We start from the raw sequence: 19621 nt of genomic DNA, 5'->3' as shown, positions 1-19621 counted from the left end.
CTGAAATGTAAACAAAACAATGCCAGTGTCATGTCGATATGGGAAAACTGCACATGTGCTTGAGACATACAATCTTCCGGTATGTGTTCCACTCATTTTGCGACAGGCGTTCTGTCGATATGAAATGCTTGCTCTCGACTAGCGCATGCACATTTAAAGAAAAGATGCTGCTTTGTCTTTTCTTTAAATGGCGCTCGTAGCTGCGCATGCACTATTGAGAGCGTTCAATATCATTGGAACTCATCGCAAAGCAAGAGTATGAGAAGATTGTATGTCTCGCGTGCATTTGCACTTTACGAGCGTCCCATACCTACAGAGCATCACTTATCAACATAACACCGGCAATAGAAAATTTGAAAACGGCGTCAAAATTGTAAAAAAAAACGGTGTGGGACCCGCCCCCCCAAATCTATACCAGACTCTTATCCGAGCATACAGCCCGGTAGGCCAGGAAAAGGGGGACAAACTAGCAAGTGCCCCCCCTTCTGAACCATACCAGGCCAAATGCCCTCAATATGGGCGGGATGCTTTGTTGATGGGGACAAGGAAGGGCTTCTTCCTTACAACCCTGGGCTGTGATTGTGGGGGTCTGCGGAGGGCTTATCGGAATCTGGAAGCCCCCCCATGTGAATGGTTATGGGGTTTACAAATTCCATGCTGCAGCAGGTTCTATACATGGTACAGATGTGCCACTTTACAGGCAGACTAGGAGGACCCCCCAGGCACTATATTTAAAGGATTTTTTTCATTTTTAGTGTTTCACTTAAAGTGGGAAGTTGTTCGTTTTTTTTTTTTTTTTTTGGCGTGGGGTTCCCCCACACCGTTTTTTTTTTTTTTTTAACATTTTTGTTTTGCCGGCCTTGTTCTGTTTACATTTCAGCTGTGAGTGAGGTAGCTCTCTGACAGCTAATGAGTCATCAGTGGTTAAGGACGTGGCGGCTGGCTTCCCAGCCCGCTGATTAACAACCAGCTATTCTTCACACAGAATTCAAATCGGTTGATCGTTTTTTGACCAGTCCGAATTCTAGTCATTCTGAAAGTTTGGAATTCATTAGAAAATGAATAAACAAAACAAATTTTTAATGAATTTCAACTAAAAACATCCAAACAACCAAAAATTCATCCGAATTTTTATTCGGACCAAACTGAATTGCACATTCTACTAGAGAAAACAATCTATACGTTAATGTGTGTACTGTAAAAAAGGGTTAACTTTAGGCTGGCCATAAATAGCATATTTTTTTTCTGATTATGAATATCAAGTGCAATTGTTGGTATGTTCCTGATCACCCTGCAACTGGCCAGATCCTTCACTCTTCAGTAGAAAAGTGTAGGTAGCAGGTATGTACAGCTATCACTGTAAGACCTCTATCACAGTGGGTTCCAGGGCTCCCAGGACTCACCTGGGGACAAGAAGATATGTCCCCACTAATCATTCTCAGGAAGCAATCTGCCTGTTTTTGGGGTGACTTCTGACACCATGGAGACCTGACAGTTTTAAAGAAGTTTCTCTTCTAATGAGCAGTTCAGTTTAATGCCTTGAAATGAGTAATTCTCTTATTTACCAGTGAACTTCCCATTACCTTTGATGACGATTTAGGCTCGGTTTACACTATTGCGTCCCCAAAGTCGCGCGATTTACAGTGCAACTTTGCAATGCGATTTTTGATGCAATGTCATGCAACTGGTGAGAACCATGGGAGAACAAGTTGCACCGAAGTTGGAACAAAATAGTACAAATACCTTTTTTGGAGTCGCTGCGACTTGAGTCGCACCAATTCGAACGGGGACCATTGAAATAAATGGATTTTGACTTGTTATGCAACTTCACATGTGTCAAGTCACACAACAACTCACAGTAGTGGAAACAGAGCCTTAATTTTAATAGCTTGATCTTTAATTACTATGTAGTTGTCTTTTGTAAGCAACACCAAGCTGTAAAGCGCTGCGCAAACTGTTGGCGCTATATAAATTGGGGATGCACCGATACCATTTTCTTTACTAGTACCAATACTTTTTTTTTTTTTTTTTTTTTGTACTCGCCGATACCAATTATCAATACCTACCGCAACTGTTTTATTTTCACTGCAGCAATGGTACAAAGCATTAAAAATGTATTTATAAATTAAATAAATTGATTTGTTTTTAATTTTGCACTTTTTCAATGTAAATGTGTAAATATATGTTAATATATATATGTAAAAATATTCACTAACAAAGCAAACAAAAAAAAGTTTTAATTGTTTATAAAAAAATAATAATAATTAAATGGAGGAGAATAGGGAGTTAATTAAGGCTGATTCGATTAAATTAAGGGTTAAACAGAGGAACATTTGCTCATCCCTTTGATCTGCAGATGAAGAAACGGAAAGATACAAAAAGAAACAATGTTTCTTTTTATTTTAGTGTTTCAGTGGCTGAGCAATAATGTTAATACACATTGCCAGGTGCTTTTTTTTTTTTTGACAGCTCCAATTACCGGACTTCTTTAACACTTCAGTTGTCAACAGAGGAGACCCACTGACAGCTCAAAAAACCGAGTTTGAAAGTATCAGTTTCAGGTATCGGTGCATTTGCACGAGTACCGATACTTGTATACAAGTATCGGTGCAACCCTAATATAAATCCTGTATAATAATAATACCACCATTACTTTTATTTTGCTTGTAAGTTCATTAATTAACCACCTAGTATAAACACGAAACTAATATGAAGCACAAAGTCTGCAGCCCTTCAAACAGTTAAGTACAACCCAAATTTCAAAAAAGTTGGGATGCTATGAAAAATCGTCATAAATACAGAATGCAATGATTTGCAAATCTCATAAACCCATATTTTATTCACAATAGAAAATGCAACAAATGTTTAAATTGAGAAAATTGTACCATTTCAACCACTTGCCGACCTGCTACAGTATATATACTTCGGTGGGATGGCATGTGCAGGCTCTGTAACATAACACCACCCCCCTCCCCCACTTTCTCTGTGATGGACAGAGGATTGCAGATCCCGGTCAGTCACAGCACCCTATACCACGTGATTAGCTGTAGCCATAATCTTCATTCTAACAGCCCAGAGTAGTATAGTGTTACTATGGTGACACTGAACTACCCTGGTGAAAGTACCTGTATGTAAAAAAAAGTTAAATGAAAAAATTTTAAAAATAGAAATAAAGTTTTTAAAAATGTTAATTTCTTTTTTTATTTTATTTAAACATACTGTCACCAGTCGGTGTCCCTGCTCACCACCACACCAGTCATAGGATGATGCTGTACTGCACTGGTGACAGTATGTAAAAAAAAATAAGGAATTGTTAAAAAAAATGTATTAAATTTCTTCATTTTCCCAAAAATTGTGAAAATGTACAACTTCAAATTCACCATGCTTTTTACTAAATGCCTCAGACTGTCTACTTTCCAAAAAAGGGTCATTTGGGGACAGGGGGGGAGGGGGTTTATACTGTCCTAGCATTTTAGGGCCTCATGAAATGAGATGTATTCTATAGTTTGTAGATGCTATAACTTTCACCCAAACCAAAGATGTATAGCAGGATACATTGTGGCCTAAATCTAGGATGACATTTTGATTTTATTGGATATATTTTTTTACTTTTTTATTGATAAAGCTGTATTACATTAACACATTCAACAAAGTGTTCAACATAAGCACAATAACGTACAAAATACAGTTTTACAGACATGAAACAGGTCATTAGAAACATGTACAAAACTTTTGCTTAGAATTCCAAAGAAAAGTTAAATATCAGATATGCTTCTGGGCATACGAAATTGCAAAATCAACAAATGGGGATCTGGGTCATAATGTTTAACTGTATTGCTTCCCTGAGTGAAGGGACAATTATAATTTGTACATTACTAGTTACTGATTATGGTGAGGGTGGAAGACCACCATGTATCCCAGATCTTATTGCTTATTTCTTGGGGCACCCTCTATGCTCATAAATGAGTTTCTCATATGGCAGTATCTGATTCACCATCTTTATCCACTTATGAACAGATGGGGGGGAGGGGAGTAGGTTGGATCCATTTAATTGCAATAGCTTATCGAGCCAAAATCATGTCTCTCTCAGCATAACGCTATCATACCTCTGCCTTAGGGGTGGGTATGCGGTACATAGCATGTAACCTCACCGGGGTGAGATATGATTGATGTATCATAGAGTTGTATAAACTTATTGTTAATGAAGTTGTAAAGGCATAAGGTTTTTTATCTTCATGCATTCTATGCATGAAGATAAAAAACCTTGTGTGTGCAGCAGCCTCCCCAGCACCCCCTAATTACTTACCCGAGCCCCATCTCTCTCCAGCGATGTTCACAAGTGTCTTAGCTGCCCGGGACTAATTGGCTAAGACACAGCAGCGGCGCCAATGGCTCCTGCGGCTGTCAATCAAAGTTAGCCAATTAGGGGAGAGAGATAGCGCAGGGTCGGATCAGGGCACCGTGTCTGAATGACACAGGGAGCTGTGACTCGGCTTGAGTGCCTATGGGTGCATTCAACAGAAGGAGGAGCCAGGAGTGCCGAAGAGGGACCCGAGAGGAGGATCCTGCTGCTTTTGCAAAACCAACTGCACGGAGGAGATGAGCCCCATGTTTTATTCACAATAGAAAACTTATCAAATATTTAAACTGAGAAAATGTAGTGTAAGTGGTACTAACAAGGAAGAGCTGAAAGAATATTTTGCAAATAATTAGGTTAATTGACAACAGGTCAGTAACATGATTGGGTATGAAAAGGGCATCTTAGAGAGTCAGAGCGTCTCAAAAGTTATGAGGGGCAGAAGTTAACCAATCTGTGAAAAGCTGTGTCTAACAATTGTCGAACAATTTCAGGATAATGTTCCTCAATGTAAAATTGCAAAAACCTTGTCTTTAAATACAGTACATTGTTTACTTGCAGCTCTGCATAGAAACCAATCCACTTCCTGTTTTTTTTTTTTTTTGGGGGGGGGGGGGGGGTGATTTGTCAAAGCTTAAAGTGGTTGTAAACCCACTGTTATTTTCAGGCACTCACCCGTCTTCCTTAATGCTATGTGCCCAGTGTATCTGTTTTATTTAAATAAAAATAAAAACGTGAATGGCCGCTGCCCCCTCTCCCGATCCGACGGCTACAGCGGGAGGGGCCGAGAAACCCCCGCTGACATCAGTCGGGAGGAGGAGAGAGGTGGCTGGTCATGGGGGCTGTGCCTGTAAATACAGTATAGAATTACATTTTTTTAATAAATCGGATACACTGGGCACATAGCATTAAGGAAGCCAGATGAGTGTCTGAAAATAACAGTTAGTGTCTGCCCCCCCTCCTGCAGAAAAGACACAACTGACAGGCAGAGAGGGGAGGGATAGAGAGCAGAGGAGAGCTGCGAATGACTGAGGCACGTAAACTGACCACGGTGTCAGGGCTCAGCAACCATGATAAACCGTGGTCAATTTACAGAGAGGAGGGCAGAACCAGGCAGGATTAGCCAGGTATTTTAGATGATACAGGGGGCTAAATAACACAGCGCAAGCTGTGTTGTTCATGCTTTAACTGCTTGCCGACCAGCCGCCGCAGTTATACGTTGGTCCCTTTAACAACTACAGCAGGTGCATTGCCAGTGGCCACGAAGTCCGCCGGCCACCCTCGATCACTTCTCGGAGAGCCACAATGAGGATCTGTCAATGTAAACAAACAACTAGTGATCAGGAACAGCGATTTCTCTCTACTCCCAGTCAGTACACCCCCCCCCCCCCAGGTAGGGAGGTGTTTCTAGGGAACACCTAACCCCTTGATCACCCCATAGTGTTAACCCCTTCTCTGTCAGTGCCATTTATACAGCGATCAGTGGCTATTTTTAGCATTAAAACTGTAATAACGTCACTGGTCCAATCTGTCCAAAAAAAAAAATAATAAAAATGCCATAAATATATCCCCTATTTTGTAGACACTATAACTTTTGCGCAAACCAATCAATATACGCTTATTGCAATTTTCTTTTCTTTTTTTTTTTTTTTTACCAAAAATATGTAGAAGAATACATATTGGCCTAAACTGATGAAGACATTTTTTTTTAGGATATTTATTATAGCAAAAAGTAAAAAATATATATTTTTTTTTTTTCAAAATTGTCGGTCTTTTTTTGTTTATAGCGCAAAAACCGCAGAGGTTATCAAATACCACCAAAAGAAAGCTCTATTTGTGGGGAAAAAAGGACATACATTTTGTTTGTGTACAGCATCGTATGACAGTGCAATTTTCAGTTGAAGCGACGCAGTGCTGTATCGCAAAAAATGGCCTGGTAACTAAGGGGGTAAATCCTTCCGGGGCTGAAGTGGTTAAGGAAACAGGATCAATTTTTTTTTTTTTTTTGGGGGGGGGTAGCAAATGCTGTAATTGAACAAGCTGAAGTTAGAAGCTAATTGGCCACAGGTGTGCCAGATTTTGCACTCTCCAGTTTTAGTAAATCAACCCAACAATGATCAAAAGATTTGAGGGTCCGGAAAAATCTTTGTGCGCAGGGGACATGGCCAAAACGCAATGTTGGATACCCGTGATCTTTGGACCCTTACCCTAGGTTCACACTAGTGCAATGCGGGAACCAGTGAAATTCCAGCGCCAGTTTCTGCATCGCTCCTCTCCCGCAGGCAGTTTACACTGCCTTGTGCGAACCGCTGTGGGTGCCATTAACAAAGTTAATGACACCCCCAGTGTGAACTGTGAACTTGCACAGGAATCGGATCGCATAGGTGAGAACACCCATGCGATCCGATTCTAGTGCGGGGAAAAACAAGTCCCTGCACTTATTTCTGTGCGAATCCAATGTGAGTTCAGCCATACAACTGTGTGGCTGAACTTGCATTGCTCAAAGATCGCATGTGATCGGCACCTGCAGTGTGGGTGCGAATCTCATGCGATCACTGAGAGCGCACTAGTGTGAACCCAGGCTCAGAGGTCACTGCATTAAAGCCAGGCAATACTCTGTGATGGACACCACTGCATGGGCTCAGGAATACTGCCATCCAAACATGCAAGTTATAGCTTCTTCATGGTATGATAGAGCTATATCTGAACATGATCCAGAAACACTGCTGTCTTCTCTGGGCCTAAGCTCCTTTAAAATCATCTGTTGCAAAGTGGAAAACTGTTTTGTGGTCGATCAAATTTAGAATTTGACATTCCTTTTTAGCAACCATAGGCACTGCATCTTTGGGACTACAGAGGAGAGGAACTTTCCAGCTTGTTATCCGTGCATTGGTATATATGGAATGGGCAGATTTCACATCTGGAAAGGACCATCAATGCTGAAAGTTATATCCAGGTTTTAGAGCAGCATTTGCTTAGGCAAGAAAGGGACAACATTCCTCTCCCAAAACTCCAGCAACCTGTCTCCTCAGTTCCCAGACGTTTACAGCGTGTTGGTAAAAGAAGAGGGGATACTACGCTGTGGTAAACATGGCCTTCTCCCAGGCTTTTTTTTTTTTTGGAGTTGGGATTGTACTTTGCCACCCTCTGGAACAAGTTGTCAGGCTTTGTGTGTGTTGATCAGTGGCATTTAGCTGTACGTCGGGCAGTGTCTCTTCTCACAGCACGGCCAGCTGTGTGAGTCACAAACAGGAGCGCTCACTACCCACTGCTGTAATCTGCTGGAAATATTTTTGATACGTTGTACAATTTTTCAGTTCAAATTTTTTATTGGTAACAAATCAATAAGCATCGATATGCATTCATTTGAAGACAATGAAAGTTACAAGAAGTATAACGATCAAGAAATAAAAAGAAATGTATTGATTGTAAGGGACGTTGTACAATTTTTATGCTGGTGGAGAAATCACATATAAACATCAGAAGACGGCTCAGTGATTGAAGAGGCAAATTTCTTCTTCCTGGGATCTCATAAGCGCAACTGCCATATTTATGAAAGCGTGGAAATATCTGTTGATGAATGAAGATCCATATGGGTGGAGGACAGAATGTGGTGTTTGTTTTCGAGTTTTAGGGCTTATTCACACCAGGTGCAGTTGGATGCACTTTTGACTGCACTCCGAATGTACAGACAGTGCAAAATCCAGGTTATCTTATGGACATAATTCACACTATTGCAGTGTAGTGAAAAAAAAAAGGTACAGGAAGCTGCATTTTTCTGCACTGCAAATTCCCAAGAATGCATGTAAATGCACTGCAACACAGTTCAGTGCACATAAAAGCCCAATGACGAAGGAAGACGGAAGTGATAAGTTTTTTTTAGACCATAGAGATGATCAGGGACATTCTGGTCCTCCATCATCTCTATGGTAAGGCGGTGGAACAGGTGAGCCCAGAATAGGGGTATTATACTTTCTTGTATTTAGCCGCTAGGATTGTTTTTACATTAAACAGCATCGCCGCGGTGGGTAGTGGTTAGTCTTGTGCATACCCGTGGAATGGTTAGCAACACGTAAAGAAACTGCGCTTAGGATGGGCCTATATGGTACAAACACAGGTTGCTGCCTCCCCTATATAGAGCATTCACAAGGATACTCTACTAATTGTGCATGAACTAGAAGAAAAGGGGTTGATTGGCGCCACCTAGAAACCCAAATGCTAGTGCATATATAGGGAAAAAAAAAACATACAAGTGGTTTTATGTTGATACAGTGTTACACACCAATGTGCATATCATCCCAGTCTGTAAGTTAAATGAAATACCTCAATGCCTGGTAGGGGGGAGAGGTCCTAGGATCTTTTGTTGTATATATAGGCATAAATTGTATAACAGATAAACAAGGTAATATATAGATAAACTACCCGTGGAATGGCATCAAACTATGGTACATTATCTATAAGCAACACTTTAAAAGCCTTTAAAGATTACCAGTTTCGAGATAAAAAAGAAGCCTGGCACTAAAATGATTGCTCTCACTCTACCATTTGATGCCATAACTTGCATGTGTGCGCAGGCAGGGATGGGACAATTTTTAATATTATTTGTTTTCTTTATTGTTTTTTAACACTTTTTTCTTTTTTTTTGCATCAACTTTTTTGCCATAACAAGTGATAAATAACTATAAGACCCAGATCTCTCCTCTGCCTTCAAAAGCATCTAATCAAACAGAGATTGATTCGATCAGATGCTTGCCTAGTCAGTAACAGCTTGTGAAAAAGAAACCAGAAGTGACAAAATACTCATTTCTTCCAGCTTTGTCACAAAGGAGGGAATGGATGTACATTCCCCTCCTCTGTACTCAGCTGGCCCAGCAGAGAGCCCCCTTCAGTACCCTCCAAAAGTGATTGGACGGTTGTAATGTTGCTTGGATCATTTGTACAGGAAAGCCAGCTGCAAATTTTGATATCAGGATCATGACTGCAGCTGTTACCACCTGCCATGCCGGAAAAAACTAAGCTGACCAAAGTATTACATCTACACCTAGCAGTATCTGCATACACCCAACTTCTGGCAACATTTTTTCTTTCCCGATGCAGTGGGGCTGTGTCTGCACTGCATGGGTTGACTGTTCATATTGTCTCGAGGTGAAGCCTATGTTCACCTGATCCTTTCGATCCCCCAGAAAACGGAGCTACCCCCCATCCTGTGGTGGACTATTTCTGACGTCTTCATGTCCAGAGCCAGTCCACCCCACAAGACCACTGGATCGCGGGGGGCAGGAGCCGGCTGGTCTTGTCCTGGGAAATTGGAGGAGTAGGTGAGTATACCTCATGTCTTCGAACCCCTAAACCAGGGGTCTCCAAACTTTCAAAACAAAGGGCCAGTTTACTGTCCTTCAGACTACAGAAGGGTGCAGGGCTGTGGCAATTGGGAGTTGAAATTTTACTGTCGCAAGTTGCAGTAAACAGTGCAGCGTTGGTGTCAGTGGGACGAATTGTGCCCCCATCATTTGGGTCAGTGGGAGTAATGGTGCCAAATTGTTGGTGTCAGTGGGTGGAATGGTACTCCAATGTTGGTATCAATAGGAGGAATAGTGCCCTATCATTGGTGTCAATGGGAGAATGTTAATGTTAGTAACAGGAATTATGCCCCTTTGTTGATGTCAGTGGGAGGAATAGTGTATTGCATCAGTGGCAGGAAAAAGGCCAGATAAAAGCAAGCAAACTGTGGCCCAGCCCTTGGGCCATAGTTTGGAGACCACTGCCCTAGACAAAAACGAGCAGTTAATCCATGTAGTTCGGGCACAGCCCCGCTACATGATAAATAAAAATTTGCCCGGAGTTTAGTTTTCGGCAAGTTATATACAGTTGTGTTCAAAATAATAGCAGTGTGTTTTAAAAGTGAGTAAAGCTCAAAATCCTTATTCTAGTTTTTATTTCCATACACACAGATGCATTGGGGAAACTGCACAGTCTATTATTATTCCTAAATTCCTATTTTCTTCAAAACATAAAGAAAATGTTTCAAATTTGTTATTACATTACAGAAGGTGAATAAAAAAAAATATTAGGCTTTTCCAAAAAAAATAGCAATGTCTGCATTTTTTTACAAACTCAAACATGTACTGTGTAAATTGAAACATGCTTAAACATATAGCTTTCCTGTGAATCACTAAACTAATATTTAGTTGTATAACCACTGTTTCTGAGAACTGCTTCACATCTGTGTTGCATGGAGTCGGCCAAATTCTGGCACCTGTGAAAAGGTATTCCAGCCCAGGACCATTCCACAACTCCTCTGCATTTCTTGGTTTTACCTCAGAAACAGCATTTTTGATGTCACCCCCCACAAGTTTTCTATTGGATTGAGGTCAGAGGATTGGGCTGGCCACTCCATAACGTTAATCTTGTTGGTCTGGAATGAAGATGCTGCTCGCTTACTAGTGTGCTTGGGGTCATTTGACTTGTTGAAACACCCATTTTAAGGGCATTTCCTCTTTGGCATAGGGTAACATGACCTCTTCAAGCATTTTGATGTAGTCAAATGGATCCATGATCCTTGGTATGCGATAAATAGGCCCAACACCATAGCATGATGCTTGCACCACCATGCTTCACTGTCTTCACAGTGTACCGTGGCTTGAATTCAGTGTTTGGGGATCATCTGACACACTGTCTGCAGCCCCTAGACCCAAAAAGAACAATCTTGCTTTCATCAGTCCACAAAATGTTGCGCCATTTCTCTTTAGGACTGTCAATGTGTTCTTTGGGAAATTGTAACCTCTTCAAATGTTGTTTTTTCAACAATGGGCCTTTGTGGGGGCTTGTTGAGGATAGCTTGGCTTCACATAGGAATCTTCTAATTGTTACAGTACTCACAGGTAACTTCAGACCTCTTTTGATCACCCTGGAGCTGATCATTGTCTGAGTCTTTGCCATTTTGGCTATTCTTCGATCCATTCGAAAGGTAGTTTTCCGTTTTCTTCCACGTTGCCATTTTGGTTGCTATTTTAAAGCATTTGAGATCATTTTAGCTGAACAGCTTATCAGTTTCTCTACTTCTTTATATGTTTTCCCCTCTCCAATCAACTGTACGTAAACAGCCGGTTGGGAGCTTCAACGTTCTAAGTGGATGTACCCGTCAGAATGGGCGGCCGTGAGGCCTCGCAGCAGGACAATCCTGTGATGGCTGTGATCACAGGACCCAGACAAGGTGGGATTGGGATATAGGTGCTGTGACTGGCCCTCCCGATCACGTGACAGTTGTGTTCAATCACAGCCTTTACAGTGTAAACAGAGACACTGCCTCTGGGACAGTTCCCCACTGAGCAAAGTGAGAGCTCAATGTGGGGAGTTGGGGAATCTGCAACCTCTGTGACAGCTCTGCATATAAGGATGATTTTACACAGAGTTGTCACAGATCCCCACACACAGTACGCCAAGCACCACTGTCCCTGTCCCCATAAACATCTGTCAGTGTCCCATCACATCTGTACCAGTGCACAAAACATCTGTCACAGTGTCCCATCACATCTGTACCAGTGCACAAAACATCTGCAATAGTGTTTCATTGTGACATCAACATCTGTCAGTGTCCGCCAGTGGACGATCAACATCTGTCACAGTGTACAAGTGCACAAAACATCTGCTAGTGTACCAGTGTCCCATCAATAAATAAATCAAACATTTAAAGCGCCCCTGTTCCCCCGTGCTCTCGTGCAAAGGGACGTTGGTCCCATACGCATACATAAACAGCGATCACACCACACACGTGAGGTATCGCCGCAATCGTCAGAGAGCAATAATTCTAGCACCAGACCTCCTGTGTAACTCTAAACTAATAACCAATAAAGGCTTATAAAGCATTGCCTATGGAGAATTTTAAATACCGAAATTTGGCGCCATTTCACAAACGTGCACAATTTTAAAGTGTGACATGTTTGGTACCTATTTCCCCGGCGCAACACCATATTTAATATTTCACCCAAAAATGTGGGTATGTGGATGTCTCTGTGTGCATTTAAATTCATTAAAATGTATTTATGCGTTAGTGTCTAAAATTGCGTTAGAAAAACAGTTGCACAAATACCTCGACATAAAAAATTTGCAAAACCCACCATTTTATTTTCTAGGGCCTCTGCTACAAAAATATATAATGTTTGAGGGTTCTAAGTCATTTTCTAGCAAAAATACAGATTTTTATTTGGAAACAAAGTGTCAGAATAAGGTCTGTTCTTAAAGTGGATGATGCCTGAAGATACTCCTTGGATGTTGCGCTTCTCTATGTGGCCAGGCTGTGAAAAAGTCTCACACATTGGTATCACTATACTCAGGACGAGTAGCAGAATGTGTTTTAGGGTGTCGTTGCAAGTACGCCTATGCCGTGTGTGAGAAATAACTTGTTAATATGACATTTTTGTGAAAAAAAAAAAATAAATACATTTTATCATTTTCCAAAGAATTGTGGGAAAAAATTACAACTTTTAAAAATTAAAACTCACCATGCCTCTCATTAAATACCTTGGACTGTCTACTTTCCAAAAAGGGGTAATTTGGGGAATATTTGTACTGTCTTAGTGCTTTCCTGGTCCAGGGAAATGCTCTGGGGAATCTTTCAAATCATTTTTTTGTGGAGCCGCATCAGTGCTGGCATGAAGATGCTGGTAATGTTTCTAATGTGTTGCAGCTCAAAGCAAGGCAAATGCTTTACTAAGTATACTGTATATTTAGCGAAATATACAAATAACAGGGCTATTAGAAAAACTGGTGAAAAGTAACCAGCAACAAGACAAAAATGTTTCTGTAAGTGGCCAACCAGGTCTTTAGCTGGGACCATATACTTCGTTTATAAACAAAGCATTTCCCCGTTCTGCCTAGTGACAGGACAGAGATCACAGCTCTCTGTCATCGAGAGCAGTGATCACTGTCATGTGTGTTAAAGCCCAGCCCCCTAACTGTAAGCCTCGATTCACACTGGGACGACTTGTCAGGCGACCTAGGTCGCCTGACAAGTAGCGTCCCGTTCAGTACAATGGAACCGTTCTAAGGGGAGCGACGCAAGTCGCTCCGACTTAGAAAAAGGTTCCTGTACGACTTCGGGGGCGACTTGGGGCGACTTGCACAGACTTCTATACAGAAGTTGTTTTGCAAGTCGCCCGGGCAGTCGTGTGCAGGTCGCCTCGGTGAGGCGACCTGCAAGTCGTGCCACCTCTGGTGTGAACCGAGGCTTAGAATCCCTCCCTAGGACACACTTAACCCCTTCACTGGCCCCTAGTGGTTAACCCCTTCACTGCCAGTGTCATTTACACAGTAATATATGCATTTTTATAGCATCGATCGCTGTATAAATGACAATGGTCCCAAAATAGTGTCAAAGATGTCCGATGTGTCTGCCATAATGTCGCAGTCCTGATAAACATTGCAGCTCGCCGCCATTACTAATAAAAAAAAATTAAAAGTAAAAATGCCATAACACTATCCCCTATTTTGTAGACACTATAAATTTTGCGCAAACCATTCAATATACGCTTATTGTGATTTTTTTTTACCAATAATATGTAGAAGAATACGTATCAGCCTAGACTGAGGAAAAAAAAATAGCTTTTTTATATATTTTTGGGGGATATTTATTATAGCAAAAAGTAAAAAATATTGCGTTTTTTTCAAAATTGACGCTCTTTTTCTGTTTATAGCAAAAAATAAAAACCGCAGAGGCGATCAAATACTACCAAAAGAAAGCTCTTTTTGTGAGGAAAAAAGGATGTCAATTTTGTTTGGGTACAACGTCGCACGACCGCGCAATTGTCAGTTAAAGCGACACAGTGCCGAATCGCAAAAAGTGCTCTGGTCAGGAAGGGAGTAAAATCCTCCAAGGCTGAAGTGGTTAACAGTGGGTGGCCCAGCCAGCTTGACAAAAGTCAATTACTCAATTGACTTTTGTTAAAGGAGCCAAGCCAAAAATTGTCAGCCAAACAGCACCTGCAGCCAATCAGCTGTTTGCGGCTATCAGAATACAATAGCCTAGCAGATGGATTTCATCTTGTGTGAGTGGGGGAATCTGCTGACCAAAATAAATCTATTCCTGTATGGCCAGCTTAAAGCCTCGTACACACGATCAGATTTTCGGCAGGAAATTGTGTGATGACAGACTGTTTGCCTAAAATCCAACCGTTAGTACGCTCCATCAGACAATTGTTGTCCAACTTTCGGCCAACAAATGTTGGATGGCAGGCTAGTAAGTTTTCGGCGGACAACGGTCTGTTGTCAGATTTTCCTATCGTGTGTACACAAGTCCATCACACAACAGTCCAAAGTACAAACACGCATGCTCGGAATCAATGCTCACCAAACACGACATTAGCAGAAGGTGCCCAAAGGGTGGTGCTCAAGAGCTGAAATTCCTCGTAGTACGTCACTACGTTCCTGTTTGTTGGCCAACAATTGTGTACCGTTTGTATGCAAGACAAGTTCCTGGCACACATCGTTTGGACAAAAGTCTGGCGCTTTGCCTGCCAACAATCCGATCGTGTGTACGAGGTTTTGTATGTTTTTTTTTTATTATTCCAGTGTGTTTAATGAAAAAACGCTAAAGGGTTAAGTTAGCTGTTTTCATGACCTAAAAATAGCCATTTGTGGTGAATTAAAGTGGTTGTAAACCCACTTTTTGGACTTTTACCTATTAGGTAAGACTAGAATAAGGCTTACCTATAGGTAGTGGAAATATCTCCTAAACGTGTGCCGTTCAGGAGATATTTCACTTGTAGTTCGCCAGAAATTCCAACGGCGCATGCGCGGGGAAGAAACGAAACTAAGTGCCGTTTCTTCCCTAGCCTATGCAGTTAGTCGTGGCTCCCATGCACATGCGCAAGAGTGATGTCACGCGGCTCCAGCGAATCACAGAGCCGGAGTCCGTGGCCCGGAAGGAAGAGTCAAGAAGATGGACACTGCCTACACAGTGGACATCGCTGGATTCTTTTGCAGGTAAGTGGCACATAATGGGCTAGTATGCAATGCATACTAGCCCATTATGCTTTACATTTGCAGGCTGCAGCAGCGAGAAAAAGAGGAAGTAAAACTCCTTCAGGGTTTACTTCCTCTTTAAAGAGGAAGTAAACCCATCCATAAAACAGTTACCTTTCCGGCACGTGCCGGAAATGTAACACTCCTATTGGTTATGCTCTCAACCAAACTGTCAAACCATCCAATGGGAGGTGTCACAACTGATCACATGTGCAGAATCATGGCAGTTGTAGATTAAACAGAGGCCAAGATGGCGGCTTCCTTGGCTGAAAACGATAGGAGGGTTTACTTCCACTTTAAGTACACTGGAGCACATAATTGATGGTTACATTTAAAAAAAATGGATGTGTTTTTCAATGCAATGGAGATTTTTGACTTTAGGCTATTTCATAATCAAGCACTTCTCACTCCAGTAAATCAAAGCATTTACTAGACTTTTTCATAAATTGCTAAGTCTATAGAAATGGTGAGGCAATATCAATTAAGCCTTTTCATATTCTCCTAATGTTACCATAATAGTTTATATTACTCTAAATATTATATTTAATTATTAATAATTTTTCATATCACACATTTTTTTCTTTCCTGTGGGGAAGTGTTTAGGTCAGGATGAGGTTAACCCACTCCCAAATTCCTGCTGGGCGAGTCATGTACTTTATAACTAACTCCAAACAGCTTTATAACAGAAATATTTCCACTCTGCCTCCAGCCCAGTTATGTACATTTGCATGTCTTCTTACAGACTCTACAGTTTTCAAGAAATAGAATTCAGTGATTTTACCAGTTCTGTTACCTTGGTGAGAGATACTTATGCCCAGTTGGCACGAGCAATAGATGCAGAGAAACATCCATTACCTATTTGGTAAGAATGGTTCTCTGCCCATGGTCAAACCATTGTCCTGGTGGGGGGTACTCATTGGAGAGAAGTGAATGGTCAGCATCACAATTGCTGGCCCACCTGTACATGTGCTGAGCTGTCAGGCTGACCCAGTGTTTTGGGCTCACTTTTGAAGAGATCAGAGCCATATTGCAAGGCCCTAGTTTAAATGGCAATCCGAATGAGTCCTTACGTTGTAGAATATACTATACAGTATACAGGTTGTACAGACAACTATACACTTTGGCAGGGCCGCCTTAATAGCATCATGGGTCCCTACCAGCCTGCCCAAATGTATGCACCTGCTCTCATAGTTGATAGAATTAAACATATATTTATTAGTTTTTTTAATAAAATTGATTTTGAACAATATAAAAAGCATTCCATAAATCAAAGACTAATCAAATCACAAAGGGCACAGTAGAAGGGTGGAGGCAGAAGGGACAGTACAGGGGTGTCAGGAGGGCACAGTACAGGTTCCAGAATGCTATTCAGGACACCTGGGACAGCTTAGTAAAAAGCGTGACTGGCCTGACAAATGCGGGACTATCATGGGCCCCCTGCACCTGGGGCCCCTGGGGTGCCCATACATTAAGACAGCCCTGCGCTTTGGGCACCTATTTATTCATTTTGTATCACTTAATGCACATATATTACATTTTACTAAAGTGTTGTCATTCTGCCTATTTACACATGGAAGAAGGTAAATGTAAAATGCTACGAAAAACAGCTGTAATCTTACAGTCTGAATCTAATGGGGAGCAAAGGGCATACAAACACTTCTATGAGACTACAATAAACTTCAACAACCTACTGATCTCACCACCACCTGATCAGAGTAGGCAGTATTTTGTTTGCAACACTCCAATTTCTACAGCAGTTTAAAGACTTTTCATTTACAGCATATACAGGAGAGCTCATAGGTAAAAACTGAATGAAAAGGGTATAAAAGCTGCAACTAATCAATAAGATTCCCTGTTAAAAGATCAGAGGAAATTAAACCAACCAGTTATGTGCTGTAGGCAACAAATCCACATTCCAATTTTATTTGCCTTAAGTGAAACTCTAGACAAAACATTTTTTCACTTCTGTGATTTATACTGCTGTCTGGGACCCCTTTGAGAAGATGTCATCTGATTACTCTCTTTGTGATTGCAGAATAGGAAACTTGGGGAGTAGTTTTCACTGGAACAGAAAGACACAAAAACTATAACAACCTGACAGAGGCTCTAACACAAGGTTCCTCGAACTTTATCAACAAAGAACCAATTCACTGTACTTTAATCTTGAGGAGAACCAAACTTGGTCCGTTGGAGTAGAAAATGCCCTACTGTTGGCCAGTAAGAGTAAACTGTGCCCCAGGGTTTATGAGCAGTGGAAGTAAAAAATAGCCTAGTGCCTGTGGTTGATGAGAGGAATCATTCCCTAAAAATGCTGTCAGTAAAACAAATAATGCCCCATCATTGGTGTCATTGGGAGAAATAGTGTCCATATTTGTGTCAATAGGTGGAATAGTGTCCCATAGTTGGTCTCACTGGAAGAAATAGTGTTCCAGAACTTCCAGTTAAAGGCAAGCAAAGGGCTGCATCCAGGTTCCAGCTTGGTGACAACTTCTCTAAAATTTCACTATTGTACTGTAAAAGAAGGATTTAGTTGTCTGTGTCCCAACTGGAGAGACTTCCTATCACTTCTTATACTCAAAGGAAGTGAGGGGTATCTCTCCAATGGGTCACAGACAGTAAAAGCCTGTCAGGGAAATTAAACCTTCTCCGCTCTGTCCTAAGCTTACAGATACGTTTTGAATAACTGGGCTTTTTATAAATTAGCTCCACCATGGGCATTTGGAATGGATAATTGTTGCACTTTATTGAATACCTAATACTGGAATTTACCTTCTAAATTAGTAGATTATGCAAAGCTGTATGTTACAAGTGTAGCTTCCGCTACCTTAGGTAGGTAGGTACTAGGTGTAGGTTTTGTGTAAGCTGCCAGTGCAGGTAAATTCAGGCAGGCCTATGCTGTGAGCTAGGCCTGTTTGTTTTGCTCTGGGGGCAGGGGAGTGATTTATTATAGCAGTAGGTGACTGACATGTGCTTCAGCTCTTGGGCGCCTCCTCTGTTTCCAGGGAGAAGGTTGTGGAAAGGAGGCAGGGCAGAGAGCTGGAGTGACATGGGGTGCATGTGGGAGCCCTGACCAATCCCCAACTAGGGGACAGGCCTTCTATATATACACCCATGGTCAGCCTGCTGGGGGAGGAGTTGTCGGCTGGGTGAACTGGATGATGGAGTGTTAGACTGTCATGTCTGAGGGAACCCCCTTTCTGGGGGGGGGGTGTACCTCAGGCGGGGAGCTCAGGAGCTGGGAGGGAGCCTCTCTTTACACGGTCATAGAGATGTGTCCTGGAACAGGAGCTGGAAGAGACAGTTGGGAGCATGTCTTGAGAAAGTCATTCCGGAGGGATCCAGGCCAGGTGTCAGTGAGTAAAAAGCACAGTGAAAAGCTCTGGAAGAGACATGCCAGGAGTTGGATGTAGAGCCAGAGGGAGAGACTGTGAGTGTTATGTGTCAAGTCACTGCAGCCAGGAGGGTGGGCGGGATTTGCAATCAGACTTACTGGGATCAGTAGTCCATCAAGTGCATTTTTCTTTATCGTACATCACGGGACACAGAGCCACAGTAATTACTGTATGGGTTATATGGCACCTTCAGGTGATGGATACTGGCACACCCTAGACCAGTGTTTCTCAACTCCAGTCCTCAAGGCGCCCCAACAGGTCACGTTTTCAGGATTTCCCTCAGCTGAAACATCACTAAGGCAGTGAAACTGATCAAATCCCCTGTGCAAAATAATGGAAATCCTGAAAACATGACCTGTTGGGGTGCCTTGAGGACTGGAGTTGAGAAACACTGCCCTAGACAGGAAGTTCAATTCCTCATATAACCCCTCCCCTTACCGGGAGTACCGCAGTTTTTTTGCCAGTGTCTTAGGTGTTGGTCACGTGTAAAGATGTGCTGTGCTGAGCTCCACTGGAGAAATCCTGCTGGGGCAAGCCATGCATCCGGATCCATTCAAAGTGTCTTTTCAGGCCAAATTGAATGGTACCCGGGCCTCGTGGCGGAAGAAACGAGGTTTTGCCTGTAACGCTTCTCTTTTTAGAGAGCTGGACCCCGGGATCAAAGTGCTTTGGTTTTTTCAGCCATATTCCTGGCGGGGTGCTTTACAGGCCCAGGGGTGTGGATCCCACGATAAAAAGGGGCCACCGGCCCCTGGGAGGTTTTTTAACGGAGCCCACCGTGAGTGGTAAAGATTGGGTCTGTCTGGTTTACCACAGAGCCCTGCAGCTGGATAAGGTAAGGGAGATTCCTAAG

Source organism: Aquarana catesbeiana, linkage group LG13 (genome assembly GCF_042186555.1).
Source record: "Aquarana catesbeiana isolate 2022-GZ linkage group LG13, ASM4218655v1, whole genome shotgun sequence".
NCBI lineage: Eukaryota > Metazoa > Chordata > Amphibia > Anura > Ranidae > Aquarana > Aquarana catesbeiana.
This window is presented reverse-complemented; position numbering follows the sequence as displayed.